Source organism: Eptatretus burgeri, chromosome 8 (genome assembly GCF_056783735.1).
Source record: "Eptatretus burgeri isolate ZD-2024b chromosome 8, Ebu_testis_v1, whole genome shotgun sequence".
Taxonomy (NCBI): Eukaryota; Metazoa; Chordata; class Myxini; order Myxiniformes; family Myxinidae; genus Eptatretus; species Eptatretus burgeri.
This window is the reverse complement of record NC_140968.1, coordinates 5,883,274-5,902,910: the sequence shown is the minus strand read 5'-3', so window position 1 is coordinate 5,902,910 and position 19,637 is coordinate 5,883,274. Positions and strand designations below refer to the sequence as shown.

General features: G+C 40.4%; 2 long non-coding RNA genes and 1 other non-coding gene across 3 annotated transcripts in view; 1 reads left to right on the top strand and 2 right to left on the bottom strand.

Annotated features, from left to right (window-relative positions):
• The window catches only part of LOC147020994 (uncharacterized), a 39,695-nt gene that overhangs the window by 18,251 nt on the left and 1,807 nt on the right, over positions 1 to 19,637 (bottom strand). The window lies entirely within an intron of this gene.
• LOC147020996 (uncharacterized) lies at positions 4,566 to 7,170 on the bottom strand. Its single transcript, XR_015060695.1, has 2 exons — positions 6,647 to 7,170; positions 4,566 to 6,549 (listed from the first exon to the last, which is right to left on the bottom strand). It is a non-coding gene; the product is annotated as an uncharacterized LOC147020996 (long non-coding RNA).
• LOC147020995 (U6atac minor spliceosomal RNA) lies at positions 14,561 to 14,703 on the top strand. Its single transcript, XR_015061383.1, has one exon. It is a non-coding gene; the product is annotated as a U6atac minor spliceosomal RNA (small nuclear RNA).

Below are 19,637 nucleotides of genomic sequence, written 5' to 3'. Positions count from 1 at the left end.
GACTGGAATACAAATGGTACAAAAAGTTTTGAAATAAATAATCAACAAACCTATTTGAATCTCTCCGAAAGTTTCTTGTTGTGTAAATTTAAATTCACTAAGGCTGGGAATAACACAAACGCTACACTTGTAAATGATTTCTTCTGGAAAATGTTTGATAGTGTGCGATTGTATATTGGAACACAAGAAGTTGAAGCGGTTGATTATGTCTCTGCTGTATCTGAAATGATGAAATTTACACTCTATACATTCAGTGATAGAATGGGAAAGGGGTCTGTCGAAGGTTTTATTCCTGATATGTCAACGGGAACAAACACAGACCCTGGATATATTCAAAGGAAAGGAATGTATAATGATGATACAAAAGCAGAAAATAGTTTTACTGTGGCAGTTCCTCTTAAAGGTATATTTGGATTTTGTGATTATGATAAAGTTCTGTATGGTCTTAAAATTAGATTTCAACTACAAAGGAATGATAATGAAAATAGATTGCTTTTTGGTGTTGGTAATGCTTTTGGTGATCAGAATAAATTTGTAATTGAGGAGATGAGTTGGTATATCAGTGAATATACTCCTAATCTTAAAACAGAAGAGATGTTGAATCGAAGACTTAACTCAAAAAAACCACTCAGTGTATCATACCTCAAAAGAAAATGTCAACACGTTAAACTCAATCAAACTACTTACACGTGGAATTTGGGTGTTCTGGAAGGAAAGCCACGATATCTGTGGATGATTTTTAAAAAGCCAGATGGTGATACTGCGACTGATAAGAATAATGCATTGAGTGATAATGCTAAGGTGAAACAACTTCGCGTTTCTCTAGATGGAACATTTTATCCACGAGATAGATTGGAAATTAATTGGGAAAAAAATGATTTTGCTGAAGCATACAAGTCTTACCAAAAGGTGTGTGAAAGTAATGGAAATAAAGAACCTATTTTGGATATGACAGCATTTAAAAGTTTGTATACAATCTATACGTTTGACCTGAGCGCTCAAAAAGAAACTATAAAGTCTAATCGAGTGGATACTTCCCTATACATTGAAAGAGGAGAGAGTGAAGAAGTTGATACATATTGTTTGCTTTTGGAAGAAACAGAATTGCAGATTAATACAGATAATGGTGTGATGATTAGTATCACATAATTTTTTGTTAAATAAATGAGTGGCAAAGTACCAACTGGGGTATATGTTAATCAAATCAATCTTCATAAACTATCATCTTGTGTTCAAAATCAAAAGCCTTGTACGATTAACGTTAATACAATTCAGAGAAAAGGAGCAGTAAGAATTGATGTTTTGCTCACAAGAGAACAGGTTAAAATCTTGAATGACACTGGCTCACTTAAAATTAAAATGACAAAACCAATGTTGAAAAAATATTCAATAAGAGAGACGAGTGGAGGATTTCTCCCATTTCTAATTCCTTTATTTGCTGGTTTAAGTGCGGTTGGAGCATTGACGGGTGGTATTTCAACAGCGGTCAAAACTGCCAACGAAAGGAAGGCTCAACTCCAGGCTCAAAAAGAATTGGAAAGACATAACAAAGAGTTGGAGAAACAAATTAGTGGAAGTGGTGTAATTGTAGATTTTGCTGAAAAACTTGAAGGTCTGCCTGATAAAGCGAGATTGTTAGTTGGAGATATGCTTTCTTCTAGCACAAGCAGGTGTAAAATTAACGAAAAGAGGTAATGGATTATATCTTTCTAATAAATAAATGAGCATTGATGAGTGGTTGAAAGAATTTGGAAAGAATACAACATCAAATTTACAACTTGCTAAATATTGTAAGAAATTAAAAATTCATAATGTGGTTATTTGTATGAGAGATGAATTAACAAATGTGTCGAAACATACAAAGAATATTATTATGAACTTAGAAGATAATGATGGGAACGGTTCTCATTGGGTTTGTATTTTTAATAGTCAAGACAAATATTATTTTGATAGTTTTGGTCTTCCACCACCTGTTGAAGTCATAAAATTCTTACAGAATGGTGTTTATCAAACATTTCAAGTCCAAGAATTAAATTCCAAGTGTTGTGGTCAATTATGTCTATATGTGTTATTTCAACTCAACAAAAATAAAAAATTTTATGATATTATTTTTAATCTAATATAAATGACTTATGTTGGTAAAGATGGTTCTATCTTTGGTGTATCTCAAGAACTGGATATTGATTTATCAAATTATTATACAAAGGCACAGGCTGAACGATATAAATATAATATAAACAAAAATATTAACATGAAAAATGCTTATAAATTAAAAAATTATCCAAGCCCGACTGACGCGAATGACTTGGTGAGATTAAGCGATTTATCACAATATATATACTTAAATAAAACGGCTGTGTATTCTAAAGATACAGAAGTGTTGATATTATCTCCAGGTCATACAGAATTCACAGTTCGAATTAAAATAAATTTTTATAAAGAAGGGCATATCGTTTGTATGAGAATAGAACAATGGGGGTATGATATGAATGATTTAGGGTATAATTGGTCATTTAAAATTAACCTCGAAGACCTGGAACAATTAAATCAGTCTCGTAAGGAAGAATATTATCCACTTGGTATCGAGAATGAGTTTTGTGGAGCCACGATTAGTAAACAACAAATAAAAGAATTTAATAAGGGTAAATATAATAATGGTTTTGCCCTTGTTTATCTCATGAAAACAGAAAAAACAGGATTATATATAATAAGTAAGGAAATACAAAATGATTTAACTATGGGAAGATGGGGAGGTGTTTCGTGCCATAATATTATTCTAACATATATTTCTAATACATAAATGACAGCAAGAAGGCTTCAAGAAAATTATCATTTCTGTGTCCAAGCATACCTTCAAGAAAAGGGTATTCGGTATTTTAATAAATATGTTCTACAACATAAGAATGAGGTATTTTCAATAAAAGATTGGCATTATGCTGATGTTGATAAACCAACAACTTTAGATTTAATTAGAATGTTAAATAATGAAAAAATTATAAGGTTAAGAAAAGGTAAGGCTCTTTTAGAAATTCAAAAGAAATTTTATTGGTTTCCTGTTGTAAAAAAAAATATTTTGGATACAGGAATAACAAGAAATCCTGATGAATATATGTATAATATTCTATGGGGTGTAAACGATTCAAGTATAGTAAGGGATGAGGAAGGAGTTGAAGAAGAGAGGGAAGAGGAGGAAAAGGAGAAGGAGGAGAGAGAGAAGGAGGAAAGAGAGAATAGAGAGAGGGAGAAGAAAGAGAAGGAGGAAAGAGAGAATAGAGAGAGGGAGGAAAGAGAGAGAATGAATAAATATCAAAATATGGAAACCAGTGAGATTCAAAAAAGAATAGAGGTATTAAAGAAAATAACTTATCTCACCAGGGAGGAATACAAAGAATTAAGAAGTCTATTTGCAATACTTTCAACAAAACTATTAGCATCGTCAAGCTATTCATTTTAATTCAAGTTTTTTCTTAAATAAATGGAGGAGAGAGTGAAGGCATTTCTAAGGATTCTTTATGTTTTAAAAATTAAGATTCAAATGTGCATGTTGGAAACTAAAAAGGTTTTTGCACTCTGCAGAAATTTTTCTCATAAATAAATGAGTTATTGTCTCAAATGTAAAAAGAAAACTAATACTAAAAATATTTCATATATTAAAAGTAAAAATAACAGGGTTATACAAAAAGGTATATGTTCGGTGTGTGGTTCAAAAAAAAAATCAATTTATCTCCAAACACAAACTCGGAGGAGATATACAAAAGTTTTTATCAGGAAGTAAATTTACAACTACTGGAATACCAGGGCAATTACATCTTCCAGGGTATTTTTTCTGTGGTCCAGGCACAAACTTGGATAAAAGATTAGATGAGGCAGACAATCCTAAATCCTGGAGTAAACCAATCAATAGAGTTGATGAAGTGTGCATGAGACACGATATTGATTATGGGAATACCACAACGTTGGAAGAAAAGCATGAAGCCGATAGAGAAATGTTGTATAATTTGTCTCTGATACAAAATCCAACCTTGAGAGAAAAAGTTGATAGGTTCATCGTGAAGAAGATGATTAGTGCTAAATTGAAACTTGGACTTGGAAATTCAAAAAACTTATAGGCTCTAATGATGCCATTAAGACTGAAGAGCAATTAGCTGATGAATTACAGAAACCAATATTCACAAAGTTTCAGAGAAGGAAAGTTTATTCCAAGGAAGTTGATTATATCTGGTCTGCTGATTTGATTGAACTCAATAATGATAAGGGGTACAAGTATGCTTTAACCGTTATTGATTTGAGGAGTAGATATGCGTGGGTTGTCCCTTTAAAAAACAAAACAGGTAATACTCTTATGTTAGCTTTTCAACAGATATTTAATAAAAGTAAGAGAAAACCTAAGAAATTGTGGACTGATGAGGGTAGAGAGTTTTATAACAAGACATTTATGAATTTTCTAAAAAATAACAGTATTACATTATACAGTACCTTTAATGAAGGGAAGGCAGTTGTTGTTGAACGTTTTAATCGTACCTTAAAAGAGAGACTATATAAAAAATTCACACAACTCGGTTCACAACAATGGTCATCTTTTATTCAGGATATTGTGGATAAGTATAATGACACGATTCACACGTCAACGAATATGAAGCCATCAGAAACATTTACAAAATTAAAATATGAAAAAGAGATTAATGTCAGAAAACCTAAGTTCAAAGTTGGTGATATCATAAGAATATATAGGTGGAAATCTCATTTTGAAAAGGGTTTTACTGAACGATGGACGAAAGAACTTTTTAAAATTGTTGATGTAATAGATACAGTTCCTTGGACTTATAAAATATATGATTTGGAAGGGGAAGAGATTTTAGGTTCATTTTATTCACAGGAATTACAAAAGACAAAACTAAGCAGATAATACACCTTTGTGGACACTCGAGGGCCAAGTCCGAGGTGTATAACAGTATATAATGTGTGTCAAGGGGGACGTTCTTAGATCTGTGAACCCCAAACACAGAATCCTCAACTGAATAGTCAAGGCTTAACTTTTGTTTGTTGATGTGTATGTGTGTGTGTGTCCCAACCCTCACATTCAAAATCTCAACCCCAACCCTCACATTCAAAATCTCAACCCCAACTCAATCCTCACCCAACACAGTCTTTTTCAAAATGAGATTTCCACCTATATATATATATTTTTACGTTTTTTTTTTCTTCTTCCAATTCTGTCTTTTAAGACTTTCAGGTTTGATGACGTAGAAAGGGGAGTAAGCCTGCACTTTCTTCCCAGAACTTTCTTGATCTTGCTCCCATCAAGCACCATCCGACAAAGAACTACATCGATAGGTTTAGATCCCAAAGAGTGATAGCAACTCCAAAAGTCTCCAAAATATAAATAAATAAAATAATAATAATAATAAATAAATAAATAAATAAATAAAAGCCCCCAAAAAAGTTTCAAGTGTCCAACATAAACCCAACTTTCCAAGTCTTCAAGGTATAACCACATTCCCGTTGAGTTTCCAAGATATGTATCACATTGTGAGTTATCAATCCAGAACCCACATTTCAAGTATTCAAAGTAAAACCAACTTACAAAGTCTCTTAAGGATAACTCATTTACTGATTTTTTCAAAATTTGTGAGTCTCCAAGGTAGGACCCATATTTAGAACCATCTTGGCAGAACCCTTTTCCTGAGTCTCCAAGGTAGTTATTTAAACCATCAAGGCAGAACTCATTTACTGATTTTTTCAAAATTTGTGAGTCTCCAAGGTAGACCCCATATTTAGAACCATCTTGGCAGAACCCTTTTCCTGAGTCTCCAAGGTAGTTATTTAAACCATCAAGGCAGAACTCATTTACTGATTTTTTCAAAATTTGTGAGTCTCCAAGGTAGGCCCCATATTTAGAACCATCTTGGCAGAACCCTTTTCCTGAGTCTCCAAGGTAGTTATTTAAACCATCAAGGCAGAACTCATTTACTGATTTTTTCAAAATTTGTGAGTCTCCAAGGTAAAACTTGTATTCTGGCTCATCAAGGTATAACTTGTTCAGTGGGTATTGTCTTGATAACTCACAATGAGTACTATTGCTGTAAAACTCTTTTTCAGGATTTTGCTGGTCTCCAAGGTATAACTCTTTGGTTGGGTCATCAAGGACGAACTCGTTCTGTGGGTCTTGGTCGCTCATAAGGTCTTCAACCAAGCCAACAATTTCGCCCCAAGTTGTAGCAAAAGCAGTATTTTCATTTCGTATTTCAGACACAATTTCCTGTGAGAGAAAATAATAATGTATTAATTAAGTTATTTAATTATTAAATGAGTATGCTTCAATCAAAGTTTGAAAATAGGAAAATAAAAAATCTTACCTCAATAGATAAGGTTTGAATCCAGTTCATCAACTTGAAGGTTTAGTTCCATACAAGACAGAGAGTTCCAAGGAACACCAAAGTCATCCCACTCAAGGTCTTGGTCGCTCATAAGGTCTTCAACCAAGCCAACAATTTCGCCCCAAGTTGTAGCAAAAGCAGTATTTTCATTTCGTATTTCAGACACAATTTCCTGTGAGAGAAAATAATAATGTATTAATTAAGTTATTTAATTATTAAATGAGTATGCTTCAATCAAAGTTTAAAAATAGGAAAATAAAAAATCTTACCTCAATAGATAAGAGGTTTGAATCCAGTTCATCAACTTGAAGGTTTAGTTCCATAGAAGACAGACAGTTCGAGACAAGCACACAGAACACCATTGCCAGCAAAAACAAATGTTTAAAATGGAGCCTGGGTTTGAAGCTTTTATAGAGAAAGACTGGTGGGTGTGGTTTCCTTTGGAAATTCCCTGGGCAAGCCTAGGCAAGCCTTCATTGGGAAATTTTTCAAAACCATAACATCCTGTAATTTTCTAGTGATTTCTTTGTGAGTCAGAGATGAACTGGAAATGATGTAAGAGTGGGCGGGGCTTAGCAAAAGTAGGCGGAGCTTAGGAAAAGTGGGCGTGGCTTAGAAAAAAATACCTTATGAAAAGTGGGCGGAGCTTAGCAAAAGTGGGCGGGGCTTAAAGAAAAGTGGGCGGGGCTTAACAAAAAATAACCTGTGGCTCAGGAGGTGGTCAAACAAGAGCATTAAGAGAAGTTTATCATTTCGTAATGGCACAAAAGGGGTATCTTAAAAAATATAAAGATTCAAATGTTTTGTTTGTCAATATTTTAGATGGGGATTATTGTGCAAAGAAAATTAAACTATTGAAGGAATTTGAGAATGAACAAATCTTTATAGGTTCAATGAGTGAGCTGTTCAACCCCCAGGTGTTCAATTCAATGAGGTTCAACCTCCAGGTTAAAAGGGGAGACAAATAAATATACCTTGGGATAAAAAGGGGGTTTATTTTTAGGGAAAAAAAATATGAATCGCTGAAAATCCCCCATTCATTTACATGGGGAAAAGTGAGCCAGAATCAGTATTCTTACCCTACTCATGTGCACTCGTGGCACGACGCGTTTGGAAACAATCACCGAACGGGCTTTGGACAGCACGACGTTCGGTGTTGACAGGTGGTGTGGTTGATGGTTGTGGAGGGAGAAAGGCGAAGGTGGTGGGGGGTTTGCTGTCGTGGTTTGGTTGTTGGCGGGCATCGTTTGAGAATGGCGGTGAAGCGATGTTTGCGGGATGGAGTTGTGGAGGTAAAGAGGCGAAGGTGGTGGTGTTTAAGTTGTTGGGGGATTATTGGTCCAAAATAATGACAGAGAAAAGAAAAATGGCTCTCTCAAAGGATCGCAGCCCGGTGAACACTGAAAATCCCTCTAAACAATGGTGGGGAAATCTAACTACACATACTTATCGTCATAACTGTTCTAAGAACCCTTTATGGTGTATTGCGAATTTACACAGCCGTAACAATATCATTTTTGAGATATCGTGCTATATATCATTTTTGAGATATCGTGCTATGTGTCATTTTTGAGATATCGTGCTATATATTGTTATGGCTGTGGAAATTCGCAATACACCATAAAGGTTCCTTGGATCAGTTATGACGCTAAGTTTATGTGCAGATAGGTCCCCACCGTTATTTAAAGGGGATCCTTCGTGTTCACCGGGCTGCGACTCTGAGATAGTCGTTTTTCTTTTCTGTCATTATTTTGAACCATCCACGTCTCAACCACCATTACAACAACCACCTTAACCACAACGCCAACCATGCCACCATCACAACAACCACGATCGCCTCAACCATCAACCACAACCGAACCACCACCACCACCAACGTCGCTCTCAACAACCGCTTCCGAATGGCAGAACAAAAAGCACTTGTGAAGCCTGTGGATTTTTTTTCCCGCCTGATTCTCCCGCCTGTTCTTCCCCGCGCTTGGTGTGGGGGAGGTGCGATCCCAGCTGGGGTCAAAGGTCATGTAAAGGAGGGGTCTGATTTTGGGAGAATAATTCCCTGGCCCAGAGCCAAAACTGACTTTCCTCGTCCCCCGCACGGCGCGAGGAGGGCGAGCGAGAGGGCACGCCCCTTTTTGGGAAGCTTCCAGAAGGGAGGTGAAGCCAGAAACGGGGCGGGGCAAAGGGCGGAGCCCCGCTTTACAAGAGGCGAACAGACGCGAGGCTCGGGGGTCTCTTCTCGATTCATGCTGGCTCGTTCGTTCTTGGTCTCGTGGCGCTGGTCACCCCTTGGGCTTCTCTTCTCCCTCCCTTCATTTGGACCTCCTCGTTTGGACTCTTCGTTTTGGGCTTCTCTCTATCTGGTCCTGATGCCCCTTCTGCCCTTCAGTCTTTTGCTTGTTTGGTTGTGGGTCATGGAAGCACCAGCAGCAATGCCGGAGAGAGCTCGCTGACCACGCCAGGGGCCTGAGGTCAGGCGCGGCTACGCAAGGCTGTGGGGAGTCGACGTCGCGACCTGCCCACTGTCGCGCCACGAGGGCGCGGGTAAGACCCTTCGGTCTCACGGGACCCGTTCGGTCCTCCAGGTCCCGTGCCATAAAGGTCCGCGGACCCTGTCTGCCTCCCTCGTCCTTGGGGGTGGCCATTTCTTTGTTTTTGTATGCATGCTGTGGCGCCGTGTCCTGCCAAGTAGAAACTGTGTAAGTAACTGTGCATGTAAATTGATCCTTGCTTATAGTCGGTCGTATTGCTTTTGTTTTCTATTTCTCGCTTGTATATTGCATGACTGCCTTGCTTATGAATACGTGTGCTGTATGAATAAATGTCCTTGTGTGAAACGTATCCTGTTCGTTGCGTCCATTTCCCTTGTGAAAGTGCCATCTTGTATCGTGGAATGAGTAGTGAGTTTTGAACGCCCGGTAAACAGAATCACATCCGTCGAGGTTGGCGATAACACCACTCGGTTATCACTGTAGCACGGAACGGACCGCTCAAGCGGTTCGTGTCCTAGCCCGACCTGCGGCGAGGTACGATCGCCCGGTCGACAACTCGCGCAGGTACTTAGGTAGGTCGAATTTGGCGAGCAACCCTATCCTGCACGGGTGGGCAATTGGCACGATCGTGGTGAGATTAAACCCCCACCCGTGACGAGCTCCTGGCGGTAGTTCCAAGGAGGGTCACGACTGAATTGTCTGTCCGGTGGGCGACGCGGCTGCCATAAGAGGTACGCGGCCGCTCGCGCGCCGGGTTGGCCAGAATACGTAACAATATCATTTTTGAGATATCGTGCTATATATCATTTTTGAGATATCGTGCAATATATCATTTTTGAGATATCGTGCTATATATCATTTTTGAGATCTCGTGCAATATATCATTTTTGAGATATCGTGCAATATATCATTTTTGAGATATCGTGCTGTTTATCATTTTTGAGATATCGTGCTGTGTATCATTTTTGAGATATCTTGCTGAATATCATTTTTGAGATATCGTGCAATATATCATTTTTGAGATATCGTGCTATATATCATTTTTGAGATATCGTGCTATATATCATTTTTGAGATATCGTGCTATTTATCATTTTTGAGATATCGTGCTATATATCATTTTTGAGATATCGTGCTAAAGATTGTTGCGAATTCGCGCCCGCCGGCGTGTGGACGGCCACGTCACTCGAATCGCGACCGCGTCGCCCACCGGACAGACAATTCAGTCGTGACCCTCCAGGAACTATCGCCCGGAGCCAGTCACGGGTGGGCCTTTCGACCTCACCACAATCGTGCCAATCGGCCACCCGCGTAGGATTGGGTTGTTCGCCAAACTCGACCTACCTAAGTACCCACGCGGATGGTAAACCGGGCGATCGTACCTCGCCGCAGGTCGACTCCGGACACGAGCCGCTTGGGCGGCTCGTTCCGTACTATCGGGATAACCGAGCGGTGTTATCGTCGACCTCGACGGTTCAGATTAATTACCGGGATCTTGCACCCGCTACGAACCCTTTACGTGAAGTCGGATGGAGGGTCAATAAAGAAAAGACGAAGCGAAACGGGAAAACAGTTCACACAAAGCACATTTATTACGCGGCACACGGAAAGTACACATATACAGCCAAACAGTCAAAATGCACATACAGCAACAAAAACAAAAGCAACAACGACGCAGAGTTATTACCGACCACGCACACACGGCAACACTAAAACAGTTCTACTTTACAGATGGCGCCAACACACATTTACTCAAAAGCAAAGGAAATAAGCCACCCTCATAGACAAGGGGGCAGACGGGCCTGTAGGCCAATATGCGCGCGCGACCTGAAGGAGCGGCCAGGCCCGCGAGACCGGGGGAGGGGGGGGGTCCTACCCGCGTCCTCGTGACGCGTTGGCGGACGAGCTGCAGATGTGGCCGCGTGGCTGTGCCCCGACTCCGTGCTCCTTGGCGGGTTTTGTTGGCACGACATTTGGAGTGGGGTGGGAACGGGGCCCCCTTTTTGCACTATCTCAGCGCGGGGGAAAGGGGGAATTGTTGATGCCCTGGGGGAGGAGAATGGCTGGCTGGCTTGGGTCCAGCGACGAGCAATCCCACACCGCGGCCTCCTCGCTGACCGCCGTCCTTCTCGCCTCGGACCCGAGCTCCTTTGCCTCTTCCCGCAACTCTTCTCAGCCGACTCCAGAACCGAAACTCGAAGACACACCGATCACTTTGCCACCCGACTCGACTCTGCCACACCGATGACTCGACTCACTCTTTCTGCCCTGATTCGCCTTGCGCTCGCCGTTTTATATGCTGACAGGAGCAGCTAATATGCAAATATCCGGATCAGGATGACCTCGGGGGCGGAGCTACGCTCGCCAATTGGTCAGAGGAAAGGGGTCGTGAATCTCCCCTGATCCTAGAATTTGCATATATCGATTTCCTACAGACGCGCCTGGAGGCGGGGCCAAGCCGCTCCACGCTTGCTAATTGGACGGAGCAAAAGAGGGCGTGTAGCGTTCCTGATCCGAATTTTCCTCGGAAAGGCCGCTATTTGTGCTCGCGGCTCGGTGCGTATCGCTGAACGGGCCCAAGACAGCCCGGCGCTCTGTGTTCACAGGTGGTGCGGGAATGGCCATAGAAGGAGAGAGGTGAAGGTGGTGGAGGGTTTTCGGTGGCGGTTTGATGGTTGTGGTGCCGTTTGGGAATGACGGTGATGCGATGTTTGCGCGATTGAGTTGTGAAGGTAAAGGTCGTGGTTGTTGGCGTTGTTGTTGTTGTCTGAGGGTTGGAGCGTGGTTGTAGTTGGTGACGATGGCTGGCCTGGTGGTTGAGGTGGTTGTTGTGTGAATGCGGTTGAGACATGGTTGGTTCAAAATAAAGATAGAACAGAAAAACGGCTATCTCAAAGCGTCGCAGCCCAAATGAATCACATAAATTCCCTCTATACAACGGGTTTGGGGCTCACGACACATGTACTTAGAGATATCTCACCAACGGGCCCTGAATGGTGGTTTGTGAATTTCCACAGCCGTAACAATATCATCTTTGAGACATCGTGCTCTATATCATTTTTGAGATATCGTGCTATAAATCATTTTTGAGATATCGTGCTGTTTATCATTTTTGAGATATCGTGCTATATATCATTTTTGAGATATCGTGCGACATATCATTTTTGAGATGTCGTGCGACATATCATTTTTGAGATATCGTGCTGGATATCATTTTTGAGACATCGTGTTCTATACATTTTTGAGATACCGTGCAATATATCATATTTGAGATATCGTGCTATATATCATTTTTGAGATATCGTGCTGTTTATCATTTTTCAGATATCGTGCTGTATATCATTTTTGAGATATCGTGCTGTATATCATTTTTGAGATATCGTGCTGTATATCATTTTCGAGATATCGTGCTATCTATCATTTTCGAGATATCGTGCTGTATATCATTTTTGAGATATTGTGCTTTATATCATTTTTGAGATATCGTGCTTCTATCATTTTTGAGATATCGTGCTATATATCATTTTGAGATATCGTGCTATATATCATTTTTGATATGTTGTGCTATATATCATTTTTGAGCCCTATCTCTCAATGGTGAAGAATCTCATGAATTTCTTGTTGTTGGATCCGTATTCGGATCTTCACCAAAGTCGAATCAATTTGTCGTGGTCACACACCCAACCTGTCCACCAGGTTTCATCCGAATCCGTCCACAACTTTTTGAGATATCCTGTATATAAACAAACAAACAGACAGAAAGGAGTGAAAACATAACTTCCTTCACCTTCAGTGGTGGAGGTAATAATATTGTTGTATTAAAAAGGGGGAGGGATGGGGGATTCACAGCTCGGTTGTGGTAGGTGTGTTATGGTCCGTGTGTTTTGATTAGGTTAGATTGGCATGTCAGTCGTTTGTTGCATGCAATGCTGAGCAGGCAGCATACAAGGAAACACATGGAAATCAGACACAGGTGGAGGCCATTCAGCCCATCCTGACTGCGCCACATCAACACAACAGTAATTTATCAACACAGATCCAAAGAAGAAAATGCAAAACGTTTTCTTTTTGTGTAGTTTTTGTATTGCTATTTTTTCTCCCTCAGGGGAGGAGGCATGGGCTTGATTATAAAAACACACAACATCAACCACACAAACCCCCTTGACAAGACCCCACCAACAGCACTCCGTACACGATCACCCATCAATGCTCAAACTTCCTAAAAGTCTTATCAACATCCCCATACCCCTTTATCTCCATAACTTCTAATTCTAATTTAAACTTATCTACTTTTTCTGCTGCCACTACCTTTCCAGGTAGGCCATTCCATGCATTAACTACTCTCTGAATAAAAGTCCCCTGTCTTACTACCGTCTTAACTCTCCTCTTCTTTACTCTCAGGCTATGACCCCTGGTTCTATCACTGTCTACTCTGTTGAATAATTCAACTTCACTTATTCCATCGATACCTTTCATTATCTTAAACATCTCTATCATATCTCCTCGTAACCGCCTTCTTTCTAGTGTATAAAGCCCTGTCTCCTTCAGCCACTCCTCATAGCTGAATCTATGATAGCATTGCTGAGGCCAGGAATCAATCTCGTAGCGCTGTGCTGAACCCTCTCCATGACATCTATGTCCTTCCAGAATTGTGGTGACCAAAACTGCACACACTATTCCAGATGTGGCCCTCACTAAATTCCTGTACAATGTTAACACCACCTCTTTTAATTCATAAATCATCCCCCTCCGAATAAAACATAAAAACCTATTTTCTTTACCTATAGCTACCTGGCACTGTGCTACCTGCTTACCTCCCATATTTATTACCACCCCCAGATCCTTCTCCTGTGTGACATCCTCCAAAATTACCCCTAACCTCCTGTAATGTCTATTTTCATTGTTCTTTCCCATCCCCAACACCTTACACTTTCCCAGATTAAATTCCATCTGCCAATCTTTTTCCCAATCTATGCAAGTATCAGTACTTTCCTGAATCTGATCACCACCCCCTCTGCTATCCACCTCACCTCCAATCTTTGTGTCATCTGCAAATTTGGAAATCCTACTCTTGACCCCATTATCCAAATCGTTGATGTAAATAATGAATCGTAATGGTCTGAGTACTGATCTCTGAGGGACCCCACTACTTACATCTTCCCAACAAGACATCCTCCCTCTCACAGCCACTCTTTGCTTCCTATCACTAAGCCAGTTTGCAATCCAATTAGCTACCTGACCAGCCATTCCACAAGCCCTCACTTTGGCTGACAACCTCTAATGTGGTACCTTATCAATGTGCATATGTAACTAATTGACAGGATAGACAGATTAATGAATTTCGTTTGTGTAAACACCTCTTGTTTGGAGGCAGGGATAGGTGTGGACTTTCCAAACAGAGGCATACGTGTCATGTGCGAAGGGCGATTACGATCTCTCTGGCCAGTTTGTGCCAACCGTGGCGGCAATGTGTGCTGTGGAGCCGAAAATGGCAATGTACATTTTTTTTATTGGGACCGCCCCGTGGGCAGTATGACCGGGAAGAAAACTCTGCCCACCGGCAAAGAGCCAGGAGAAGCTTGTGTTGAAGGTCAGGTAAGTGGTCCACGGAGGAACTTGTGAGGCAGTTTGTGAAGCAGATTTATTGTGGTTCTCTCTGCAGGAGTTGGGGATTGACCCAAGCATGGATCATCCTGTGCTGTGAGAAAGGAGAGAAGGTTAGCACTCCCCTTGACATTGAGGAGGAAGACCAAAAGGCCTCGTCATGAAAAGGACAAAGAGACCACGAAGCCTGGTTGTAGGCTTACTCATCACTGCACTTGCTCGTGGCTGTTTTACTTCATCTTTGGACACCATCGTCACTGGCTCTCGTCTCACTCCTGGTTTCTAAAGTGGGCTGAATCGAGTCCTGCGTCCACCCTGTGCATTGTAGACGGCAAAGGGAAGTCTCACCTGCATTCTTAACGTGTTGTATAAGTGTGTTCTGTGGTGTCTAGAGTGCGTTAGGATTTGAGGTTTTATTTCTCACCATTGTACATGTTTGCATATTCTCCTCTTTGTGTCTTTTGACTCGCTTGGTTTTTTTCCATTTTTTGATAATGTCTTGTCTTCCTTCTTCCCGGTGATATTTAAGATAAAGTAAACTCTTTAAAGAGTAAGAAAACATGTTCTCGCCAACTACTTCCCATGTGGGTGTGTGCCGTCGATTTTGGCTCATTTGGGCGACCTTACTGAATGGTAAAGTTGTACAGTAATAACTGACATCAGTGCTACAAAAGACCGTTTGGACCATCTCCGGGACAAAAGGTCCTGGCTCTGAGGAATCTTGTGTTAACGGCTACTCGGATGTAACAATAATAATAGTAGAATCATTTGGCAATAATAATAAAAATAATAATGAACGTATAATCCCCACCCTGGCTCAAGCACATTTGGGCTTTGTGAAAAGGCAAGTGAATGCTCAAACAGTACAGCAGGCAGGAATGATTCAAGGCCCTGAAGACAAATGAATATTTGGTCCAATGGACCAATGGGTCCACAAGTGTTCTTAAGGGGTCTAAAAGGTTGAAGTGGTCTCAATGGTTGAAGGGGTATAAAGGTATAATTGTCTGAAATGTACATTCCAATAGTCCGTAATTAATAGACTGAGTCAAGGTCCAATAATAAGTAATTATTGGACACACTCACCGCCCAACTCGCGTTCAAACAGTATGTAATTAATCGACATACATGGGTCGACCAAGGTTTCACCTCGACGAGGGTTCACTGTCCACCCGTGTTTTTCGGTTTTACATTCAGTACTAGCATGGATCGACTCGCTACGCCCGACTCTCCACACGTCGTTGCAGAGATTGACATCACAGATTTGCTGTGTTGTCATGATTTACACCAATCATGATACAAACATATATTTTCTACAAATTTATTTGTGATATTGGTGATATTATGTTTAGTTTCACTTTATTTGGAAGATTTTTATTTGTAATATAATATCGCTAGATATTTATTTGAAATTTATTTGTAACTAGATGACCCGTGAACCCGTTGGGTTCCTGTTGTGACAGCGGTTGATTAAAAAAAATCATTTCAAAGAAGAAAAAGAAAAAAAAAGATAGCTCTAGCGAACTATACTGCTGAGGTTGTTTGCATTGATCAAATTCTCCCGAGGAGTACTTGACTGAATCGGGAATTGATTTTTTTAATAATTTTTTTCGTTGCCCGATTTGAACGAAACTTGATATTGCACATCAATGTGAAAAAAACGGAGAATCGAAAGTGGAAGAAATTATTGTGCGTAATCTTCCAAACACAATTTTATTTATTAATGAACACAGAAGTATTAGAGCAAAATGGCGATGTTTATTTTATGCATAAAAATAAATCGTTCTTTGTCTGTACTAAATGTTTGAGATTTAAAAAAAAAAATCATTTCAAGAGAGAAAAAAAAATAGCTCCAGCCAACGATACCGCTGAGGTTGTTTTCATTGATCAAATTCTCCTGAAGAGTTCTTCACTGAATCGGGAATTGATTTTTTAATAAATTTTTTCGTTGCCCGATTTGAACGAAACTTGATACTGCACACCGCAGGCGAATGCTGAGTAAGGTGGGCCGAAAATTTTTGTGCGATCATGTACCGTTTTGGCTGTATTTCAGGAACATACATACATACATACATACATACATATATACAAGATGAGAGTTTTAGTAATACCAGTGCATGCCCGTACGTGTGTGCCCGTACATGCAAAAAAAAATTCAAACCGCATGCCAGAAACAACAACCACACAGGCCATTCCTTCACTCTCACGTGCCCGTACGTGAGTGGCCATACGTGCAAAAAAAAAAACTTTCAAGCAACCACACAGGCCGTTCCTTCGCTCCCGTAAACGATGACTGGATTGGGGCATTGTGTTTATCGATAAATGCGCATAAAAAAAAATCAAGAAATTATTAGAATACACGAAGTCATCACTTTCCGGAAGTCCGTACGTTGTAACCCGTAATGGGGAACGCGGCTGAGGTTCTCTTCCCCAAAGGCCACGCCTACGCAGCAATGTGTCCTGTCATTGGTTGGTAAATAAATGACCATAACTTGGGAAGCACTTGTCCGATTAATATCAATCCTTGAAAAGGCGCATTCTCGGGTCCCCAGCAATATACCTGGCAAGTTTCAATTAGATCGGACCAGTGGTTGTCGAGAAACAGTGGTCACACACACACACACACACACACACATTGCTGGAATTATAGATAGATATAGAAGATAGATAGATATGAAATGGTCAAGGGTCTAAGCTGTTTAATCTGTCTGAAGGGTTAAGAGGTCTAAATGGTGTTAATGTCTTAGGGGTCTTCAGGGTCTTCGGGGACTTTTGGGTATTCAGCGTCTTTTGGGGTCCTCAGTGACTTCTAGGTCTTTTGGGTCCTCAGGGTATTTTGGGTCTTCATGGGTTTTAACGGGTCTTCAACGGTCGAAAGGGTCTCAGCAGTCTAAAGTGTCAAAATGTACATTCCAATAGTACGTAACTAATAGACATAAATACTACGTAATTAATGTCTGTGAAGTGAGGGTGCAACTGATTTTCAAAAAGTATGTAATTAATAGACTACATGCAATCTGCAACCGACGTTCAAACAGCACATAATTAAGACATATTGTCACACAGCTTCACTGTGAAAGCATGTAATTTCTAATAGTATGTAATTTATAGACGTTCATGTAATCTGCAGCTATTGTTCAAACAGGACGTGATTAAAATTCATATCGTCTTCACAGCTTCACGGACTGTGCTTTTCGATGTATAAATATATATATATATATACATATATATATATATATATATATATATATATATATATATATATATACATATATACATATTTGATGCTGTATCAAATTAATCAAATAGAAATTGATGATTTATGTTACCTTTGACCTTTTGCCATTGACCAAAAAAACACTAAGTTTTGACCTCAAAAACACTAAGCTTCTTGTTTGAGACAAACTCTACCAAGTGGTTATGTTTTGTGAAGATCTGAGAAAAAATGTGACCTGTGGGCAATTGACAGACAGAGACAGACAGACAAACAGACAGAACAACAGACCAGACCATGCAATTTGAATGGGAAATGACGTACATTTTCAGTTTCCTAGAGTTTCCAAGTGCATTTTGATGGTGCAGGAAACCATACTCACTGACACCTTGGCTTACTTTGCAATTTCTCTAAAGGAAAGACGTACACTTTTAAGGGTTATAATTGTCTGTCTGTCTTCCTTTGTTAATTGTCTTTTTTTTCGCCATTATGATAGCAATATACAATTTCGTGTGGTGCAATATTGTCCAAATAATGCTTCAGAGGGTGAAGCAACACAGTCTGTTCCAACACTGCTTTTATACAGACAGAGGGTTTGCAACTAATCAACAAAAGGTGGGACACCTGTAGGAATTGTTTGCATCAAATTTCAAGGCTTAATTTACTTCCATTGCTGCAGAACAGCTGCAGTTGCGAACCCATTACTTGTTCCCTGGAAAGGGCCTTTTTTAACAACTCTGAAATTTACATTATTTTTCAGTTTTTGGTGAGCTCAACTGTTTTTTTTAACCTCTGGCAGTTTACCGCTTAGCTTTGTACCATTTCAAGTTATTCACTGGACTTGAACTGCTGAAATTTCAGTAAAAACTGGAAAAATGGGGGTGTTCTAAAACTTTTGACCAGTAGAGTATGCAAACGACCTGTCCATGTTGCGATGGTCTGTCGTGTGCATGCGTGTGTGAAGGTAGGAGAGGTTCGCATGTGCAGCAACGCAAAATAATGTGAAGAATGAAAGATGGGTTCTGTTCTTGCATATGGCAGCTTGGCTGCCGGGTAGCTATCATTTCTTGGAAGCGCAGCTGTGCCGCTGATGCTGTGCCCCTCCACCAGTACACTGGTACTCATTTCGCCAACCTCAGAAGGATGACAGGCTGAGTAAACCCCACCCCACCTGGTGTTGATTCAGCAGCCGAGGCTCAAACTCGGGACGCTAGTGTCCAAAGCCAGCCACCCTCACCGCTCAGCCAACGCCAGGCTTGAAATATGGGTAAAGAATGGAAAGAAAAACACTACCTAAAGCCCAAGCAACACATGCTGTCCTGTAAACCCATTACACATAAGGGAAGGGCGATCTAAAACAAATACAAATGAAATAACTGTCTCGGGACTGCAAAATGTTGTGTGCCATTGCCCTGGGGGAGTGCTGGTTTCACAGAGCCACAACAATATCATAACATGCCAGTGAATGATGATAGTCCTAACCTTTCTGTTTTCTAATTTAAACTCCTTGGCAGCGAGCATTGGCAACTTGCTGTTCACAATGACCGCGTTGAGCAAAATGAGATCTTTATAAATGACGACGGAACTATGTGTTGACTTTCTTCCTTGATACCCCCCACCCACGACCCTGCATTCTCAAGTTCCTCTTGGTCACCCCCCTACCTCTTGTTTTGTTTGTTTCACCAACCTCTTGCACATCCCACCTCCTTGTCTGCGGGGGTTGTATATATTTATAGCTTTGGCACAAGTGTTGAGTGTACCTTGTTCAGTGCCAGTTGAAAGCAATAAGAAAACACAAAATCCTTGTTCTCAAACATCTATTTCTTTGTATTCATGCGTTTATGGCCCAAGTCTTTCACGAACTGGCTGGCCAGAGCTTACATTCGACTGAAGGTGATTTGGGCAGGAAATTGTAATTTATTTGGGGTGCCTGCGATACTTCACCTACTCCTTGTGA